This window comes from Equus asinus, chromosome 6 (genome assembly GCF_041296235.1).
Source record: "Equus asinus isolate D_3611 breed Donkey chromosome 6, EquAss-T2T_v2, whole genome shotgun sequence".
NCBI classification, from domain to species: Eukaryota; Metazoa; Chordata; class Mammalia; order Perissodactyla; family Equidae; genus Equus; species Equus asinus.
In genome coordinates this window covers 69534007-69550851 of record NC_091795.1, presented here as the reverse complement: position 1 = coordinate 69550851, position 16845 = coordinate 69534007, and the positions used below count along the sequence as shown (strand labels likewise).

Sequence of the window (16845 nt, the reverse complement as noted above, 5' to 3'; positions counted from 1 at the left end):
GCCAATAGCTCAAGAGATGATTGCCATTGAAAAGGTTGTTACTCACAGTTCCCAAGGGGATGGGCTACACTATGCCATGAGTTGGGGGGCATTTGGGGAAGCACCACCATCAATCAGGAGGCAGAGGGAGCAGGGGGAAAACATAGGCAAGAGCACTCATTGAGTTTCCACGGGAAGAAACAGGTGAGGCAGGGTAAACAAGCTTAGGATTGGCTAGTCTGAATAATCCCAGCAGGTTCTGGGGTATAGGGGCTGTCTCTAGTTGTCTGGTACCTGGCCCCAGGGTGATTAGGACAGGGGATAGTGGCTCAGCATGTGAAAGCCCAGTAAAGGAGGTGGTTTGGTCATGGCTTTGGATTGGTTGGTTTGCACGTAAAAGGTAGTCTGCCATGTGAGTCCTTCACTATCTCTAGGAATTGATCATCCCTGGGAGGGGCAGTCTCTCAAGGGTCAACAAGGCCCCGGATGTCAAAGCATCAAAATAAAAAGACATGCTTGATACAGGCTGATATGAATTAGATTAGCCTTAAAAGGAAGCAAAGCATTGGCAAGCAGGAGTGCTAATAAAAATTGGCTATATAACCCATCACTCTGTATAACACTATGTGTAGTAACACATTACACTTTCATGCAGATCACTGGTTTGGCATTAGTAAGTATGGGAAAGGCTTATATGTGTTTTTTCCTTCCAAGACTACTAGATTGTCATTTGAGATATTTTATTTCTTCAGTTTTCCTGCAATTAAGCTATACAATTACCAGGTGGCAGTGGGTTCTTTATGGTGGATTTTTAGCCCCTCCCACTCCTTCCCTCCATCCATATATTTGCACACATATATCAACTCATCTGTCAAGTTGAGAGGTAGTATATATTTACAAATGTGTGTGAATGAATGCAAGTTGATATATACACACACCTTGCATTATCTACCTTTTATCAAGGTACAGGAAGGCAAAACATGAACCTTAATATAAGTACCATGGAATTTCAACAAAAGTGCATCTTAAAGTTGAAAAAGATTTATCACATTATTGCCCCTCCAAGCCCCAACACCTGCCTCTTCCCTTGTCTAGTTAGGAAGAAAAGGTCCTTGAAAAATACAAATAAGTACAAATAAGCACACAGCTTTCATTTTTTCAGGAATGACTTACGTAAACACATCATCAGGATCAATAGATTTGTTTCCTGTAACTTGAGTACCCTTAAGAAAATTGACATCAAAAATTAGCCCACGTATGTTATTGAACATTGGTCTTGTTTTTACAGTGAATCATGAGTGCCATTGACTCTGTTCTCTTCTACATGAGCCCATCTGGGTGAGCACGCCCTCCTGAACACCAGTGAGGCATGGCGAGCCATGGGCTGCCGCTAATGCTTTGTTCTCAGGCCGCTTCCACAGAGCACCAGGGGGTCAAACTTCTTTTTGGCCTATGTGCTGAGGATTTCCTTCCATGTAGGATTGTTTTTTTCCTTGAGGAAGACTGGCCCTGAGCTAACATCTGTGCCAATCATCCTCTATTTTGTGTGGGATGCTGCCACCACGTGGCTTGGCAAGTGGTGCTAGGTCTGTGCCTGGGATCCGAACCTGCAAACTCTGGGCCGCCGAAGCAGAGCATGTGAACTTAACCACTATGCCACTGGGCCGGCCCCTACAAACACCATTTTTTAATATGTATACCCATTTGCTGGTTCAGCCAGAGAAGCAACTGGTCTCTGGGCCAGAAGCTCTCTCTGCTGGAGGGGTCCAACTTAACCTTTTAGACCACTAATTTCTTTCTTTCATGACCTCATTCATGGCTGCACAACCTCCCTTTCTCCAAGCCCCTACTCAGAGCACTCAAAATGGTGCTAATTAAGCCCATGTAGCCAAACTTCTAATAGCTAACTAATATACTTTTTTCTTATCATAACACCATTAACAAGGGAAATAAGCCCCAGTTCAGCTTCAGTGGAACCCTCTGTGGTCTGTGCCTAAACCCCAACTGTGTTCTTAACACCTTTCACTTTTATGGCACTAAGAATTTAAACATTCTTCAGTTTCTCCTTCCTTTTTAAGTTTTTCTTCATTTTTTGTTTTTGGTTCTTTCTCCATAAAATATTCATGACCTGTCCACATTCCCCTGGATTTATTAACTTAGCTCCTTTTATTTCTACTAGTTAACCTTGATGTCTTTCCTTCCTCCTGTACAATAAATTCCTCTTCTGGATCAATACTGCTCACTCAGTATGCACCTGCCTGATAAGTGAGTCTCAAAAAACGTGGGTCGTTTTTCAGAGTCCATACTCAGAGTCCAAAGGCAACCTCTAGGGTTTTGATAACTTGGTTCAGGCGATTAGGACAATAGCTACCTGGGCTTCATTCTGTTAAATGCTAGGTAGAAATCCATTCTGATTGAATTCAAAGTGAAGTTGAAAGGAAAAAAAACATTCCCAGCTGTTTGATACAGGAAACAGCTCATGGTTCAGCATAAATCTGAAGACTCACCAAATGCATCTTTCCTGTGACTGTAACAGACACAATCATTTGCACTCAGGCTTCTCTGTTGCTCTCTGGAGCATCTACCACAATCATTCTCAAGCATTTGCTAGTCCTGGATGGCAGATAGAGCAGCACCTTGGGTGAGGGAATGAGTGCTCAGCTGAAATAAATGCCGGAAGAAAATGAACGCCTGGAGCTCAGGAGGATTAGCTCAGACATTCACTTTCTAGCGGGTAGGAATTTTAATTGTCACGTCTTTTGGAATTCAGTAGATCCTTGGAGATCAAAGAGGGAACACAGTCAGGGAGGAGGGGAAGTAGCAGCCAACTGTGGGCTACCTGTCTGAAAAAGGAAGCAGTTAACCACTGTATTAGTTTCCAGGTGCTGCTATAACCATCCCTTTAAGGACTTCAAACAAGATAATTCATTACCTTACCATTCTGTAGGTCGGAAGTCCAAAATTAGTCTCCCTGGGCTAAAGCCGAGGCATCAGCAGGGCTTCATTCCTTTCTAGAAGCTCTGAGGGAGAATCTGTTTCCTTGCCTTTTCCAGCTTCCAGAGGCTTCCTGCATTCCTTGGCTTGTGGCTACTTCCTCTATCTTCAAAGCCATCAACAGTGCATCTCTCTAATCCTTTTTCTATTGTACACCTCTCTCTGTCCACAGCCAGGAAAGGTTCTCTGGTTTTAAGAATACATGCAATTAGATTGGACCCACCTGGATAATCCAGGATACTCTTCCCCATTTCAAGATCCTCACCACATCTGCAAAGTCCCTTTTGCCATCTAAGGTAACATAGTGATAGGTTTGGGGAGGAAGGAGAAGAATTATTCTGTCCTACCACAACCACAAAGTTGATGTCCTCACTGAGATAGAAAAAGAAAGCCTCTACCTTTAGCCCTAACTTTTTTGTCTCCCTCAGATCTTATGGGATATCCATAGATTTTTTTTAAAAAATCTTCTATTTGACATTAAATCATTCTATGACAAATGAAATTTTCTTATGGACAAGCAACAATGTTGTTAATGATATCATAATTTTTCTTTATTCAAATTATCACTTTAATTTCAGTTTTAGGGGTAACTTTGGCCTCTCTTTCTTTATGTCTCTACTTCAAACATACATGAGATTTCTCTGCCTTAAAAAGAACTTTAATGTTCCTGACCTCTCTAGCTGTAGAATGATTCCTCTCCCTTGTGGACTGCCAAAGTTCTCCAAAAATTAATCAACATCTGTTATTTCCCGCCCCGCCTCACTTTCTATTCATCTCTCAGACCCCAGAAGTTTGGTTCCTGCCTTAACATCTCTATTGACACTGACTCACTGAAGGCCCCAGGGATCATGTCACTGAGGCCCTTTCTCTTCTATCAGCTGCTGGATGTTGCTGCAATTCTCAATACCATTAACTAGGCCCTTCTTGAAACTCCCCATCCCCAGCTTGTGTGGCTCTCTTGATTCGACATGCTGCCAGACTCTGGCTCCACTTCGTTCACCTAGCCCTTGCCTCCAGACATGGTCTTAGCTCTTCTCTTTTATACTGACTCCCACAGACTTCTCAGCATAATTACCTCTAGGTGGATACCTGCCAAATATACTTTTCTAACTGTGTAATGGACATTTCTATACAGATATCCTTCTGTCCTCTCACACTTAAGTGGCCAGAGCTTAAATCTCCAAATCTGTTCTCCCTCTTGATTTATTTATAAAATTGCTTATATAAAGACTGTTTATTCATTTTAGTCAATAAATTCATCACTGTCCTAGTCATCTTGGCTTGAATCTCCAGCATTTGTGTCTGACTGTTTTTTCCCCTTTGGTTGACCTATTCACTATTTTTATTCATTATGTTTCTGGCATCTCTTCCTTAACACCCAGGCCTGGGTGATCTGAAGTCTTTCTCCGCATTTACTTCACCACCACTGCTAGATTATTCCCTAATCTCTCTTCCTCCATCATGTCATTCTTCTCTTCTTCATTGCCTAAGATCTAGTGTTGTTTGAACCCTTTACGGTCTGAATCTAATCAATATTTCCAAATTTATCCTCCATTCTAGCAGGACCAGGATGCCCACTGTCCTGTGAACATAACTTGTTCCTTACTATCTCTGGGTTCACATCGTTTTCCATTCCTGAAATTTCCTCATTCTCTTCCTCTCCACCAATTTACTCTCCTAGATCTTTCAAAGCTCGAGTCCCAGTTTCCTCTTCAATAATTCTTTGGCCATCTGTATTTATAAGATTTCTCCTTCCTCTGAACACACTAACATTTGCTGGGAGTATTGTAGATCAGCAGAGAACGTCCATAAAGTCCAATCATCCACCCATCCATCTTCCTGCAACTGTCACCATGTCCTCAATTCTTTCCACTGTTACCATGGATGAACTCTGCCTGCACCGACCTACGGCAACCTCTCCACTGGTCTACCAGATCCCTTCCCTCTTGCCCATTCGCTGACTTGGCTCCAGCAAGTCTGCTGCTCTTTTCTGTATCAATTTCTCTATCCCTCCTGGATCGCTTCCATCACTGTACAAGCATGCTGTTATCTTCTCATCTGCAATAAAACAAACAAATCCTCTCTTAATCCCACTTCTGCCTCTAGCTATTATCCATTTTTTTCTCCTTCTCTGTACGGCAAAACTCTTTGAAAAAGTGTTCTATACCCACTGCTCTAAATCTCTCTTCCCATTCTCTCTTGAATGCATTCCGATGAGGCTTACATCCCCAACACTGTGCTGAAAATGCTCTTATTAAGGTCACCAAAGACCTCCACTTCGCTAAATCCAATACTCAATTCTCATTTCTCATGTTGCTTGACCAGTCAGAAACTTTGAGACCTTGATGACTCTCTCCTATTTGAAACACTTCGTTCACCTGGCCTCCTGGATTCCTCACTCTCCTAGTTCTCTGGCATTCGCCCTCGGGCTGGTTCCTACTCACCTCCTAGACCTCAACTTTAGCAGTTTTCCATTTCTCAGTCCTTGGCTCTCTTCTATTTTCTATCAACACTCACTCCCTGGGTGACATCATCCAGTTTCATGGTTTAAAGTACCATCCATACGTGGATCTTGTTGGCTCCCAAATTTATATCTTTAGCCTGAACCCCTCCCCTGAGCTCACTCAGCAATTGCTCACTCAGCACCTCCACTTAGAAATCTAACAGGCATCTCACACTTAGTGCCCTCCAAGCTGAGGTCCTCTTATTGTCTCTACTCCAACCTGCACTTTCCATAGCCTTCCCTGTGTCCATTGATGACAACTCCACCCAGTCCCTTTCTTTCTCTCTCACCACACGATGCATGCATCAGCAAATCCTGTTGGCTCTACTTTCAATATTTATTCAGAATACACCCACTTCTTGCCATTCTACTGTTATCCTCCAGCCTAAAACACTGTCTTCTCTCTATAATGATACAAATAACAAGAGTGCAGGCCCTGGAGTCACACTATGCAGGCTTCAATCCTGGCTCTGCCACTGACTAAGAGTACGACCCTGGGCAAGTTATTTACCCTCTCTGTGCTTCAGTTTCCTCATTTATGAAATGGGGATAATAACAATTGTTATAAGGATGAAATAAGAAAAACATATAGAGTACTTAGAACAGTGCCTGGCAAATAGTATGTGGTCAACAAATGTTAGCTACATATTGTTATTCTATAAATATATAAAAGTTCAATGACAAAAGTGGAAAGTAGTAGGCAAGAAGAAATTGTCATTCTTCTAAGCATAAGCCATCCAAATCTTTAAATACCCAAACCCACACTGAACAGGGCTGGGGATTTACTGTTCCAACCCGCTCTGACCTGTGCCTACTGCTTGGTATGTTGCTTATTTTGCATAGCTTTTACCTATAGATTTATAGAATAACAGTGGGCAGCTAACATTTCTTGATCATGTACTATTTGCTATTGTCACCTCTTTTTCCTTTGTCTTGAGAGTCATTTCTATAGCTCTTCTTCTCCAAACCTCTTTTCACTTCCCTGGAACCTCAGAGAGCCTTAGTCCTGATCATGGCTATGTCCTGGGTTGACCTCCCCCTTTCAGGGTTCCATAGCTAGTTTGCTGTTGTTGCCAGCAAATAGAACATTTAAAAGGGTGCTCTATAAACCCAATTAGCAGTACTGCCATGAGAGCCATTTTAAGTTCTCATTTTATTGATACAAAGAACCTGAGCTTCTTGGCAAAAGTGGTTGATATAGAATGGAAAAGGGTAAACTGCTGAGTGAGAATGGAAAAAGCAAGTAATTAAAACTACACCCGCAAAATTCACGACCAAAAGAGCCAGACAGCTTTTGGAAAAGGAAATTGAGAAATTGAAGAATTTCCCTTAATATCCAGAAAATAGCCTTTTAAAGTTGGGATTAAACTTCAATGTTTAAAACTTCAGGGATCCCTTTCAGCTAAATATGAGGATTCTTATGAGAGAATCCCTTCCTGTTGTGGTTTTGTTTCAGCGGGATTCTTAAGGGCACACGGTGACCCAGCTGGAAAATACTAAGAGACATCTCCCCCGCTGTCAATCCCCTCCCTGACTTGCCATTCACATAGTCCAAGGCTCTTGGTCACATACAGATTGTAGACACCAAATAAATTAGGCAGATGGAACTCATACATCAAAGCCACCTACATGGATTCCTTTTTGGCCATTGGTGCGTTTCCTCTCTCTCTTTTTTAATCAGCCCCATAAATCTGACCCTGACAAGGTCCTACCTCTCCATACCAATAGTTGGAGATGAGATGGTAATTTGTCCTCAAGCTTTCATTTGCTTCTCCACTTGAGTGACCGTCAGTGCCACATGGCACCCATTCATTACGGGGGCTCAGGTGCGGCTGCGGAGAGGTGTGTGCCAAGTCCTGCCAAACTGGTTACTCTTTCCAAAAGAACAGGATGTTTCTCCAAGCACTGTGCACATCAGATGATTACACTCTACTGTGCCTGATGAAATCCTGGCATGCTGTAGAGAACATAATACATTGTTATATATTCTTCAGAGTATCTGATTCATAAGAGCTATTCATGTACTGGCTAAGGATCACCTGGACTCAAATAATTTTTCAAGAGTTTTATCCAAATCAAGAATTGAAGATAAAAACAGAGTTGTCCAGGGTGCTGACCTTACTCTCTGAAGTCGAGGCAAATGCCTATGGACCTGAGTTGAATTCATCATCTTCAAGCATATGACTCAATATTTGTCTCCTGGTCTTGGAAATGCGAATCTGGAATGTTGACCTAGTTCATGTGGGCTAAGTTTGGATTTCTCATCATTCGTGGAGATCTGCCTTCTGGCTTCTAGCAGCTGCATCTTGGCTAAGTCTTAGATCCTTCCTGAGTCTTTGCCATTTTCTTCCTGCCTTTCTTAGAAAGAGTCTGTCTCTTTTTTCATATATAAATTATTTTATTGAGATCATATTGGCTTATAATATTGTGTAAATTTCAGGTATACATTATTATATTTCAGTTTCTGTGTAGACTGCATCATGTTCATCACTAATAAGCCTAGTTTTTTGTGGATTTTTTTGGTGAGGAAGATTTGCCCTGAGCTAACATCCACTGCCAATCTTCCCCTTTTTTTGCTTGAGGAAGATTAGCTGTGAGCCAACATCTGTGCCATTCCTCCTCCACTTTGCATGTAGGATGCCTCCACAACACGGCTGATGAGTTGAGTAGGTCTGTGCCCAGGATCCAAACCCACAAACCCGGGCCGCTGAAGTGCAGCATGCGCAGAACCTTAACCATTCAGCCACAGGGCCGGACCTAATAGTCTAGTTTTTATCCATCACAATATATATGTGCCCCTTTACTCCTTTTGCTCTCCCCCTAACCCCTTTCCCTCTGGTAACCACCAATCTGTTCTCCTTATCTATGTGTTTGTTTAACTTCCACATATGAATGAAATCATATAGTATTTGTCTTTCTCTATCTGACTTACTTCGCTTAGCAGTATACCCTCAAGGTCCATCCATGTTGTTGCAAATGGCATGATTTTGTATTTTTTTATGGCTGTGTAGCATTCCATTGCATATATGTACCACATCTTCTTTGTCCATTCATCCATTGATGAGCGCTTGGGTTGCTTCCACGTCTTGGCTATTGTGAATAATGCTGCAGTGGACATAGGGGTGCATATATCTTTTTGAAGTGTTGATTTCACGTGCTTTGGATAAATTTCCAGTAGTAGAATAGCTAGATCATATGGTATTTCTATTTTTAATTTTTTGAGAACTCTCCATACTGTTTGCCATAGTGGCTGCACCAGTTTGTATTCCCACCAGCAGTGTATGAGGGTTCCCTTTTCTTCACATCCTCTCTAACCTTTGTTATTTCTTGTCTAGTTAATTAAAGCCATTCTGATGGGTGTGAGGTGATATCTCATTGTAGTTTTGATTTGAATTTCCCTAATAATTAGTGATGTTGAATATCTTTTCACGTGCCTTTTGGCCATCTGTGTATCTTCTTTGGAAAAATGTACGTTCATATCCTCTGCCCATTTTTTCATTGGGTTGTTCATTTTTTTGTTGTTGAGTTATACGAGTTCATTATGTATTTTGGAAATTAACCCCTTGTAGGACATATGATTTGCAAATTTTTTCCCCAGCTGGTGAGTTGTCTTTTTGTTTTGTTGGTGGTTTCCTTTGCTGTGCAGAAGCTTTTTAGTCTGATGTTTTCCCATTTGTTTAGTTTTTCTTTTGTTTTCCTTGCCTGAGTAGACACGGTATTCAAAAAGATACTGCTGAGATCGATGTCAAAGAGTGTACTACCTATGTTTTCTTCCGGGAGCTTTATGGTTTCAGGTCTTACATTCAAGTCTTTCATCCATTTTGAGTTAATTTTTGTGTATGGTGTAAGATAATGGTCTACTTTCCTTCTTTTGCACATAGCTGTCCAGTTTCCCAAAGCAATTTATTGAAGAGACTTTCTCCATTGTATGTTCTTGGCTCCTGTGTCGAAGATTAGCTGTCCATAGATGTATAGTTTTATTTCTGGGCTCTCAATTCTGTTCCATTGATCTGTGTGTCTGTTTATCTGCCAGTACCATGCCGTTTTGATTACTATAGCTTTGTAGTATATTTTGAATTCACAGAGTGTCATACCTCCAACTTTGTTCTTTTTTCTTGGGATTGCTTTGGCTATTTGGGGTCTTTTGTTGTTCCATATAAATTTTAAGATTCTTTTCTCTATTTCTGTGAAGAATATCATTGAGATTCTAATTGGGATTGCATTAAATCTGTAGATTGCTTTAGGTAATATGGACATTTTAGCTATGTTTATTCTTCCTATCCATGAGCAAGGAATATCCTTCCATTTCCTTGTCTCTTCTTTGGTGTCTTTCAATAATGTCCTATAGTTTTCAGAGTGTAGGTGTTTCACCTCCTTGGTTAAATTTATTCCTAGGTATTCTGTTCTTTTTGTTGCAACTGTAATTGGGATTCTGTTCTTGATTTCTCTTTCTGCAAGTTCGTTATTGGTGTATAGAAATGTAACTGATTTTTGTACATTGATTTTGTATGCTGCAACTTTATGTATTTGTTTATTATTTCGAATAGCTATTCGATGCTATCTCTTTTCCTCTTCTCATCCAGACACCGTCCACACCTGGCTCAATATCCGCTTGTCCGCTCGGGGCTTTCCCAGCCCCCTGCATGGGGAGAGCAAGGTCCAGGCACTCCCTATCTTCCCCTAACATGAATTGTACCCATAAAATGCAGTAGCTATGGGTATTCATCTTCTACAGAGGTCTTTCTATCTAGTCCACTTAAAGACCTGGAGAAATGGAGATACCTGATTGTACTCTGGCAGCTTATTTCGGCTATTCACAAAACAGCAATTAACCCCTTTTATGGGCTCATAACTGAATAGCCTATTGAAAGAGCATACTGTTGTCTTGCACTTTTGAATGCCCATCAGTCTACCCATACTGGAGATGATTTACGTTTTTAGGAGCCTATGGTATGCCTCTGTGCTTTTCATTAGGACACAATCCTTGGGAGAGCAACGTTCTGTACTACATCTAGGATCATGGCCTACAAATGTGAACAGTCACCGAATATCATTGTTGGAGATGATAAATAACAACAATACAACAGCTGCCATGTATATATGGAGCGCTTACTAAACGTCACCTTTCACATTCACCATGTTGCTAACTGCTTCATATTCACTATGTGTTCGATTCTCATAGCAACCCTAAGGATATTATTACTCTGATCCCCATTTCACAGATGAGAAAACAGAGGCTTGGAGAGATTAAGTAAATCCCTCTTTCTCACAAAAAATCACACTAGAATTTGAACTCAAGTCTCTCTGACTCCACATCTCAGACTCTATATTGTCCTGTCACCATGTCATCATAGCATATTATTAGACTCCCTTGTCTTGACTTTGTGGACACGCATTTTCTTCATTTCCCTCCTGCTTTCCTTCCATAGTCTCCTTTGTGGCACCGGGTCCTCCAGTGGAGCTTTGCGTGCTCGAGTGCCTCACAGCCTGCATTGACCTGAACCTCTTAGTTTTTCCAGCTACACTTTTTCCTAAGCAATCTCATCTAGTCTCGTGAATTTAAAGATCAACGTACATGTCACACCTACATGCTGACATCTCTAAAATGCAAATCTTCATTCCAGACTGCTTCCCTTACTCTCAGTTTCATACATCCAACTGGGATTTCTAAATGGCATCTCAAACTTAACAAGTCCAAAACAGAGTTTTTGCTTCTCCCCCAAGAATGTACTCCATCTCAGTACATGATACCACCAATCGAACACTCAAACCAGAAATATAGGCATGCTTCTTGATTTCTCCTTTCCCTCATCTGTACTCACGGTAATTTTGTGACTTCAATGTCTCTCCACTTCTGTTTCCACTGATGTCTCTTTTGTCTAAACTACTAATATCCTTCATCCGGACTATTGCAATAGCCTCTTGACTGGTTTCCCTGCTTTCACACTTACCACCTCCAGCCCCAATTCATTTTTCACATAGTCATCTGAGCGATATTTCAAACATGAATCAACTCCAGGCCCTCCTCTGCTTAAAACTCTTCAAAGATTTTCTTGTGACTGAAGTCCAAACTCTGTAGGACAGCCTTCAAGACCATGTATGATCTGGCCATTGACTAACTCTGAAACTGAATCTGGTACCACTTGCTGCCTCATTCACTTCTCTAGTGATACAAAGCTCTTTCATGCCACAGGACTTTTGCATTGGCTCTTCCCTCTGCCTGGAATGCTCTCTCCCTGGCCCATGGGAGCTCAATAAATGTTAATTGAACAAATAAGAATAGTAGATTGCCACTCCTCCTTGAATAATATAAATAATAAGTAATATGAACAAAAATCATGTCATTAATAACAGCCATTTGTATTTATGATATTTAAATTATATGCACTTAATAGAATTAGGCTATGGGTTTTCGGAAGCATGTTTATATTTTTTACGTGGATGGAGTAGGGAGGAGAAGGGAGTGGGGATGAGAGTGGAATTACCATATTCAGCATGTGGTAATCATGAATCATTAATCCTGGGAGTAGATGATATCACTGTTTTTCAGAACTTAGGTCATTTGGAGAGGTCAATTAACTGGCTAAGGGTGGGCAGGTGGGAAGCAGTGGGTCTAGAATTCACAGTGGTCTGACCCCAGCACCCAGGTGTGGTCCCCAGATCCTGACCCTTGGAGCGGACACAAGTGAGAGAGGAGGTCCAAAGGTAAGAAAAAGGGGGCACACCTGGAAACACTGGCTTTTGTTCCCACGGGCAGCATTGCAGGCTGCTGTGAATCGGAGAGACTGGATGACTCTGCTTTGGTTGTCAAACATGGCCTGAAGGAGCTAACGGAGACCCCAACTTCAAAACCCAGTATCTGTGCACACAGACGAGGTGGGGGACACAGTTAGGTATGGCAATTAACGAGCTGCCATCTGCTGAAACATCACACCCTGAGTGGGACTTAACATGGTTATGGGGTTCTTTGAACGTGTTTTTTTTTTTCCACCATATGTGCTTAAAGGCTCCAAAAAGGAAACAGCTTAATCCAGGAATGTGAAAAAGAATGGTGACATTCTGTGGTGTGTCAGTGAAATGAGAAACTTATCAGGCACCATCTATTTCAGGGGTTTTGTGGTATTTTATGGTTCCAGGCTTCTAGTTAGTGACAAAATGGCACTGCCAAGATGACTTACCACATGCGTGGGGTAGAGAAGAGCACTGTGGTAGGCGCTACTTCTAAAATTTACTTTTGGCTTTGCCCTGGACTAAGTTGACACACATACAGAAAATATCCCTTTTCTTCCAAAGCCTAACTGAATTAGCATCTCTTCTACTTTGCTTACTCATATTCTTTCCAGTGGAAACTAATCTCTCTGTACTAGGTTTTCCTGTTGCATTTTATTTGAGCTTCTGTGATAGCCCTCATCCCAGGCCACCTCTCTTTGTAGCCTCTTGCATTTCTATCTCCCTCCTCCACTAACCTGGAGCTCTCTGAGAGCACAGGCCATTTTTTTTTTCCCATCTTTTCATAATCCAGTAGGAACTAGCGTAATAACTTACTTTGGAGGTGCTCAATATATGTTGTTGAATTAAAATAAAATTGTTTCAGGAAAACAATTTAGAATGATGACCTTAACATAAGATACCTCAATTATTTTCAGAAATGACATATCGGAGATCAACAACATCATTGACTACATCTTCACATTAAATGCTAAAAAAAGGATCTGATATTACCAAGAAAAAAAAATCCCCTCTCTTTATGAAAGCCAGTGCATGGTTTTGGTTAAATTGCGTAGTCTAAAGTCTGCGGAATCCAAATGTTGGAAATGAGGAGGGATATTGCTTTTGGTCTCAGCACTGGCGCAAAAAGGTGAAAGCCTTTTAGAATATTCATGGGTGGCAATGGTTAGCTTAGCATAGGTATGTCAATACATCACTGCCACAGCTCTGTGATAATTAGAGATCTTTGTGTATGTGTGTGTATGTGTGCACAGACTTTTTTATAAGGAAATATTTATTTAAGAACTTCCTGACTATAAAGAGAAATACAATGAATGTCATAAAGCACCTAGATGGTGTGGTAAGTGTGTTTGGAGAAGGCAAAAGTATTTTGTTTCCTAAATCTTTAAACATGGCCAACACATCAGCTGGGAGGTTTAAATGCTGTGGGAATACTGATGGTAACAAAGAAGGACTCTAGAGTAACATAGCGGATAATTCTCTCCAACCTAGAAAGGAGAGTTGGAAACTGAAGGATGACATAATCAAAGTAACATTTGAGGACGGTGCATTTGGCAACAGTATCCTGAATAACTGAGGCAGGGTTGCTCCTGGAATCATGGGGCCAAGGAGAAAGATGTATTAATAGTCCAGGTGAGGTGACAGAGGCATAGTGATAGGAAGTGGTAAAATATAGAGGAACGATCAGCTGTAAAAAACAGTTTAAAGGGAAAATTTCTATGACTCTGTGAGTGTGATAGATAATTCTAAAATATTGAGTTTTAGTGACTTGAATGACTTACCACCAGAGAGAAAGAAGTGGGGAGGGGAAGCTGGACCATAGGGAAATATAAGAGTTTACTTTTGGACATGTTGAGTTCAGTAATACAGTCAGACTTGGGGCTGGCTTGGTGGCCAAGTGGTTTAAGTTCCACTCGTTCTGCTTCGGCATCCGGGGTTCATGGGTTTGGGTCCCGGGTGCAGGCCTACTCCACTCATCAGCCATGCTGTGGAGGCATCCCACATACAAAGTAGAGGAAGACGAAGTAGAAGAAGACTGGCACAGATGTTAGCTCAGGGCCAATCTTCCTCAAGCAAAAAAAGAAGAGGATTAGCAACGGGTGTTAGCTCAGGGTGAGTCTTCTTCCTCCTCCCCCCCCAAAAAAGAGAGGAAAAATAATACAGTAAAGACAACCAGGTGGAAATTCTCTGGCTTAATCTGTGTCATTTTAGGCCATTGTTTTTCTTCAAGGGATGCACTGGGAATATCAGATCTGGAGATGGCAAAGAGAAATTTAAGACAAGTGTAGAGCGAGCCAAATTTGAAAACGCTGAGGTCACAGCACAGCCACAGCTGGGACATGCCGCATTTTCTGGTTGGATATTTGATCTCGCATCACGTTGACTGCCTGCCAGGCTCAATGCCTTCATCCATTGACTGTGTTCTGGCTTAGACTCCTGCTTCTACTCATCCACAAGTATTTAGCTTGTAGTCAGGCATTAGAACATGTCAACTTCAGGATTTGAAAATGTAGAAAAAAAATTCTTATTTTATGGTGGCCCCAAATATTGAAGCCTCCGAATTTGTGAAGTAGACATATAAATCAAAGAGTTATGTTCTGACTGGAACGCCAATATCTCTGATCTAATCATCTTGGTAAAGTTTAAGCCATCCTTTGAGAACTAACTCAAAAGTTGCTGACTCTAAGTGGCCTGCCTGACTCCCCCAGGCAGTTAAGTCTTTTCTTGTCCATCTTCTCACAACACTTTATTCTTGTTTCTGCTTGAGCATGGAGAACCGTCTACGTGGCTGTCTCTTGCCACTAGACTGGGAGCATCTTGAACATGGGAACCATTTACTCCTTTTGGTATTTCCCACTCCCCTAACAGAGTGAGGATTAGTGGGTGATATTTCATTGTTGGAAATATCCAAAAGAGAAATTTTCAGAACATGGATGGAGCAGTGTGCAGTGGCGGTGGCAAAGCCTGCATACACATCATATGTCACATCCCCGCTGATCCCGTTAACGCTGCACCAGCAGAGGCAGCACTGTCATTACATGCTGCTGGCCCATATTTGTAATGTGTGACATTTTTTATGAAATACTGTCAAGGGTAATCCATCATATAGTAACCTTTGGATTATATGCTGAGACTGGTCTTAAACATAGACATAAATGAACTTCAAGGATAATGCTATTTTCTAAGAAGGGTCTAATCAAAGAGTTCTTGGCTAGGAAAATGAGCCAGAACATTATGTTCTTTTAAGTTAAACAGAAGTGCCTAAAAAAGAAGTGTCCTTCTGTCTACTCCAGTTGGGGATGGGGTTCTCGTGTGAAGATAATCAGGTGACTCTGAAATGCGGCGGAATATTTATTTCTTGTTGAATGTCACTGTTTGAAAAGAGAGTGAGGACTTGCTGAGGGTTTGACCACCCTTGTGACTTGAGAGGTTTGTAATCTCACTTTATCTCAAGAGGCACTTTTTAAAATAAAAGGACACATGACAACTTGAGTAAATTTCAGATGTCAACTGTGGGCTTACAGTTAAAGATATTCTCTCTGTGTACCCACAAAGATCTAGGATTTTACATGTATTTTAGAATATAAATAAAGGAAAGCTTCTAAGTCTCATCATTTTTGTATAAATCCAGATAAGATTCCTTTGATGAGCTTAGTGTTTCCTGTTAAGGAAGGCTTATAGGTGAAAGGACCGCTAAAATTATAATTCTTTGTCTTCCTTAATTAGACTAGAGCTCGCCATAGATCTTGCTCAAGCTATGAGAAAATCCAAGCAGTAATTCACCTTGTCAGGTCAGCAGAAATGGGCACCGGGTCTGATATGACTGACAGGTTTGCTTAAGTGATCTATCCGTGACCTGAACGGCTCATCGGAACAGTCTCCATCGGAAATGTACCCTCTGAGGATGCTGAGCACAAACAGCAACGAAAATAAATCCCAGCAAGATTCTTATCCAACCCTTACAGATGTCATTTTAGAGGAAATACATAAATCACCTTAATACCAATTGATGTGGGGCACTAATTAATAAGTCCCATTAAATCGTGGAGTAATGACATCTAGTATCTAATGAATGCCTCATAATCTCTTGATCATTAAAATTTCATAGCATAAGAACACAAGAATTGGCATCCCTGGGCTCAGGCAGCATGGTTTTCTGTCTCTGACATGGCCCCAAGGGCATTAAGTGGCACAAGGGTACTGCACCTCTGTTGTAAGACTCTACAACACAAGCAGTTAACTCTTTCAGTACCTTGGGTCCTAACATTCTCTCATTTTAGAAAATGTGAATCTGCCCACCATTCTCAGAACTAACCGCCGCGAGTGCTGAGTGCCCTGGAAGAACAGAGGGAGGTGAGATGTTGACTTTGTCGTGGAGCGTTGCTTTGTCGTTGACTCTCCCAGCCCATGCAGGAAACTTGCACAGGAGAAAATCATTACTCTGATTTATTACTGGGGGTTTCCTTTATTCAAAGGCAATAATCACCTTACAGAGCAGGTGCCATTGCAAGGGTTTATTGATCCTCTGCTCTTCTAGATATTCCAGAAGGTCGTCACTCTGGCGGGAGACGGAGGTGGCCAACGAAAAAGAAGTCCATGTCCCAGCAGGCTGAAGTGAAGTAGGAGAAAATCTCTGGCCG

At 41.5% G+C, this 16845-nt stretch overlaps 1 protein-coding gene across 3 annotated transcripts in view; it reads left to right on the top strand.

Annotated features, from left to right (window-relative positions):
- TMEM178A (transmembrane protein 178A) overlaps positions 1 to 16845 on the top strand; it is a 235876-nt gene that overhangs the window by 167256 nt on the left and 51775 nt on the right. The window lies entirely within an intron of this gene.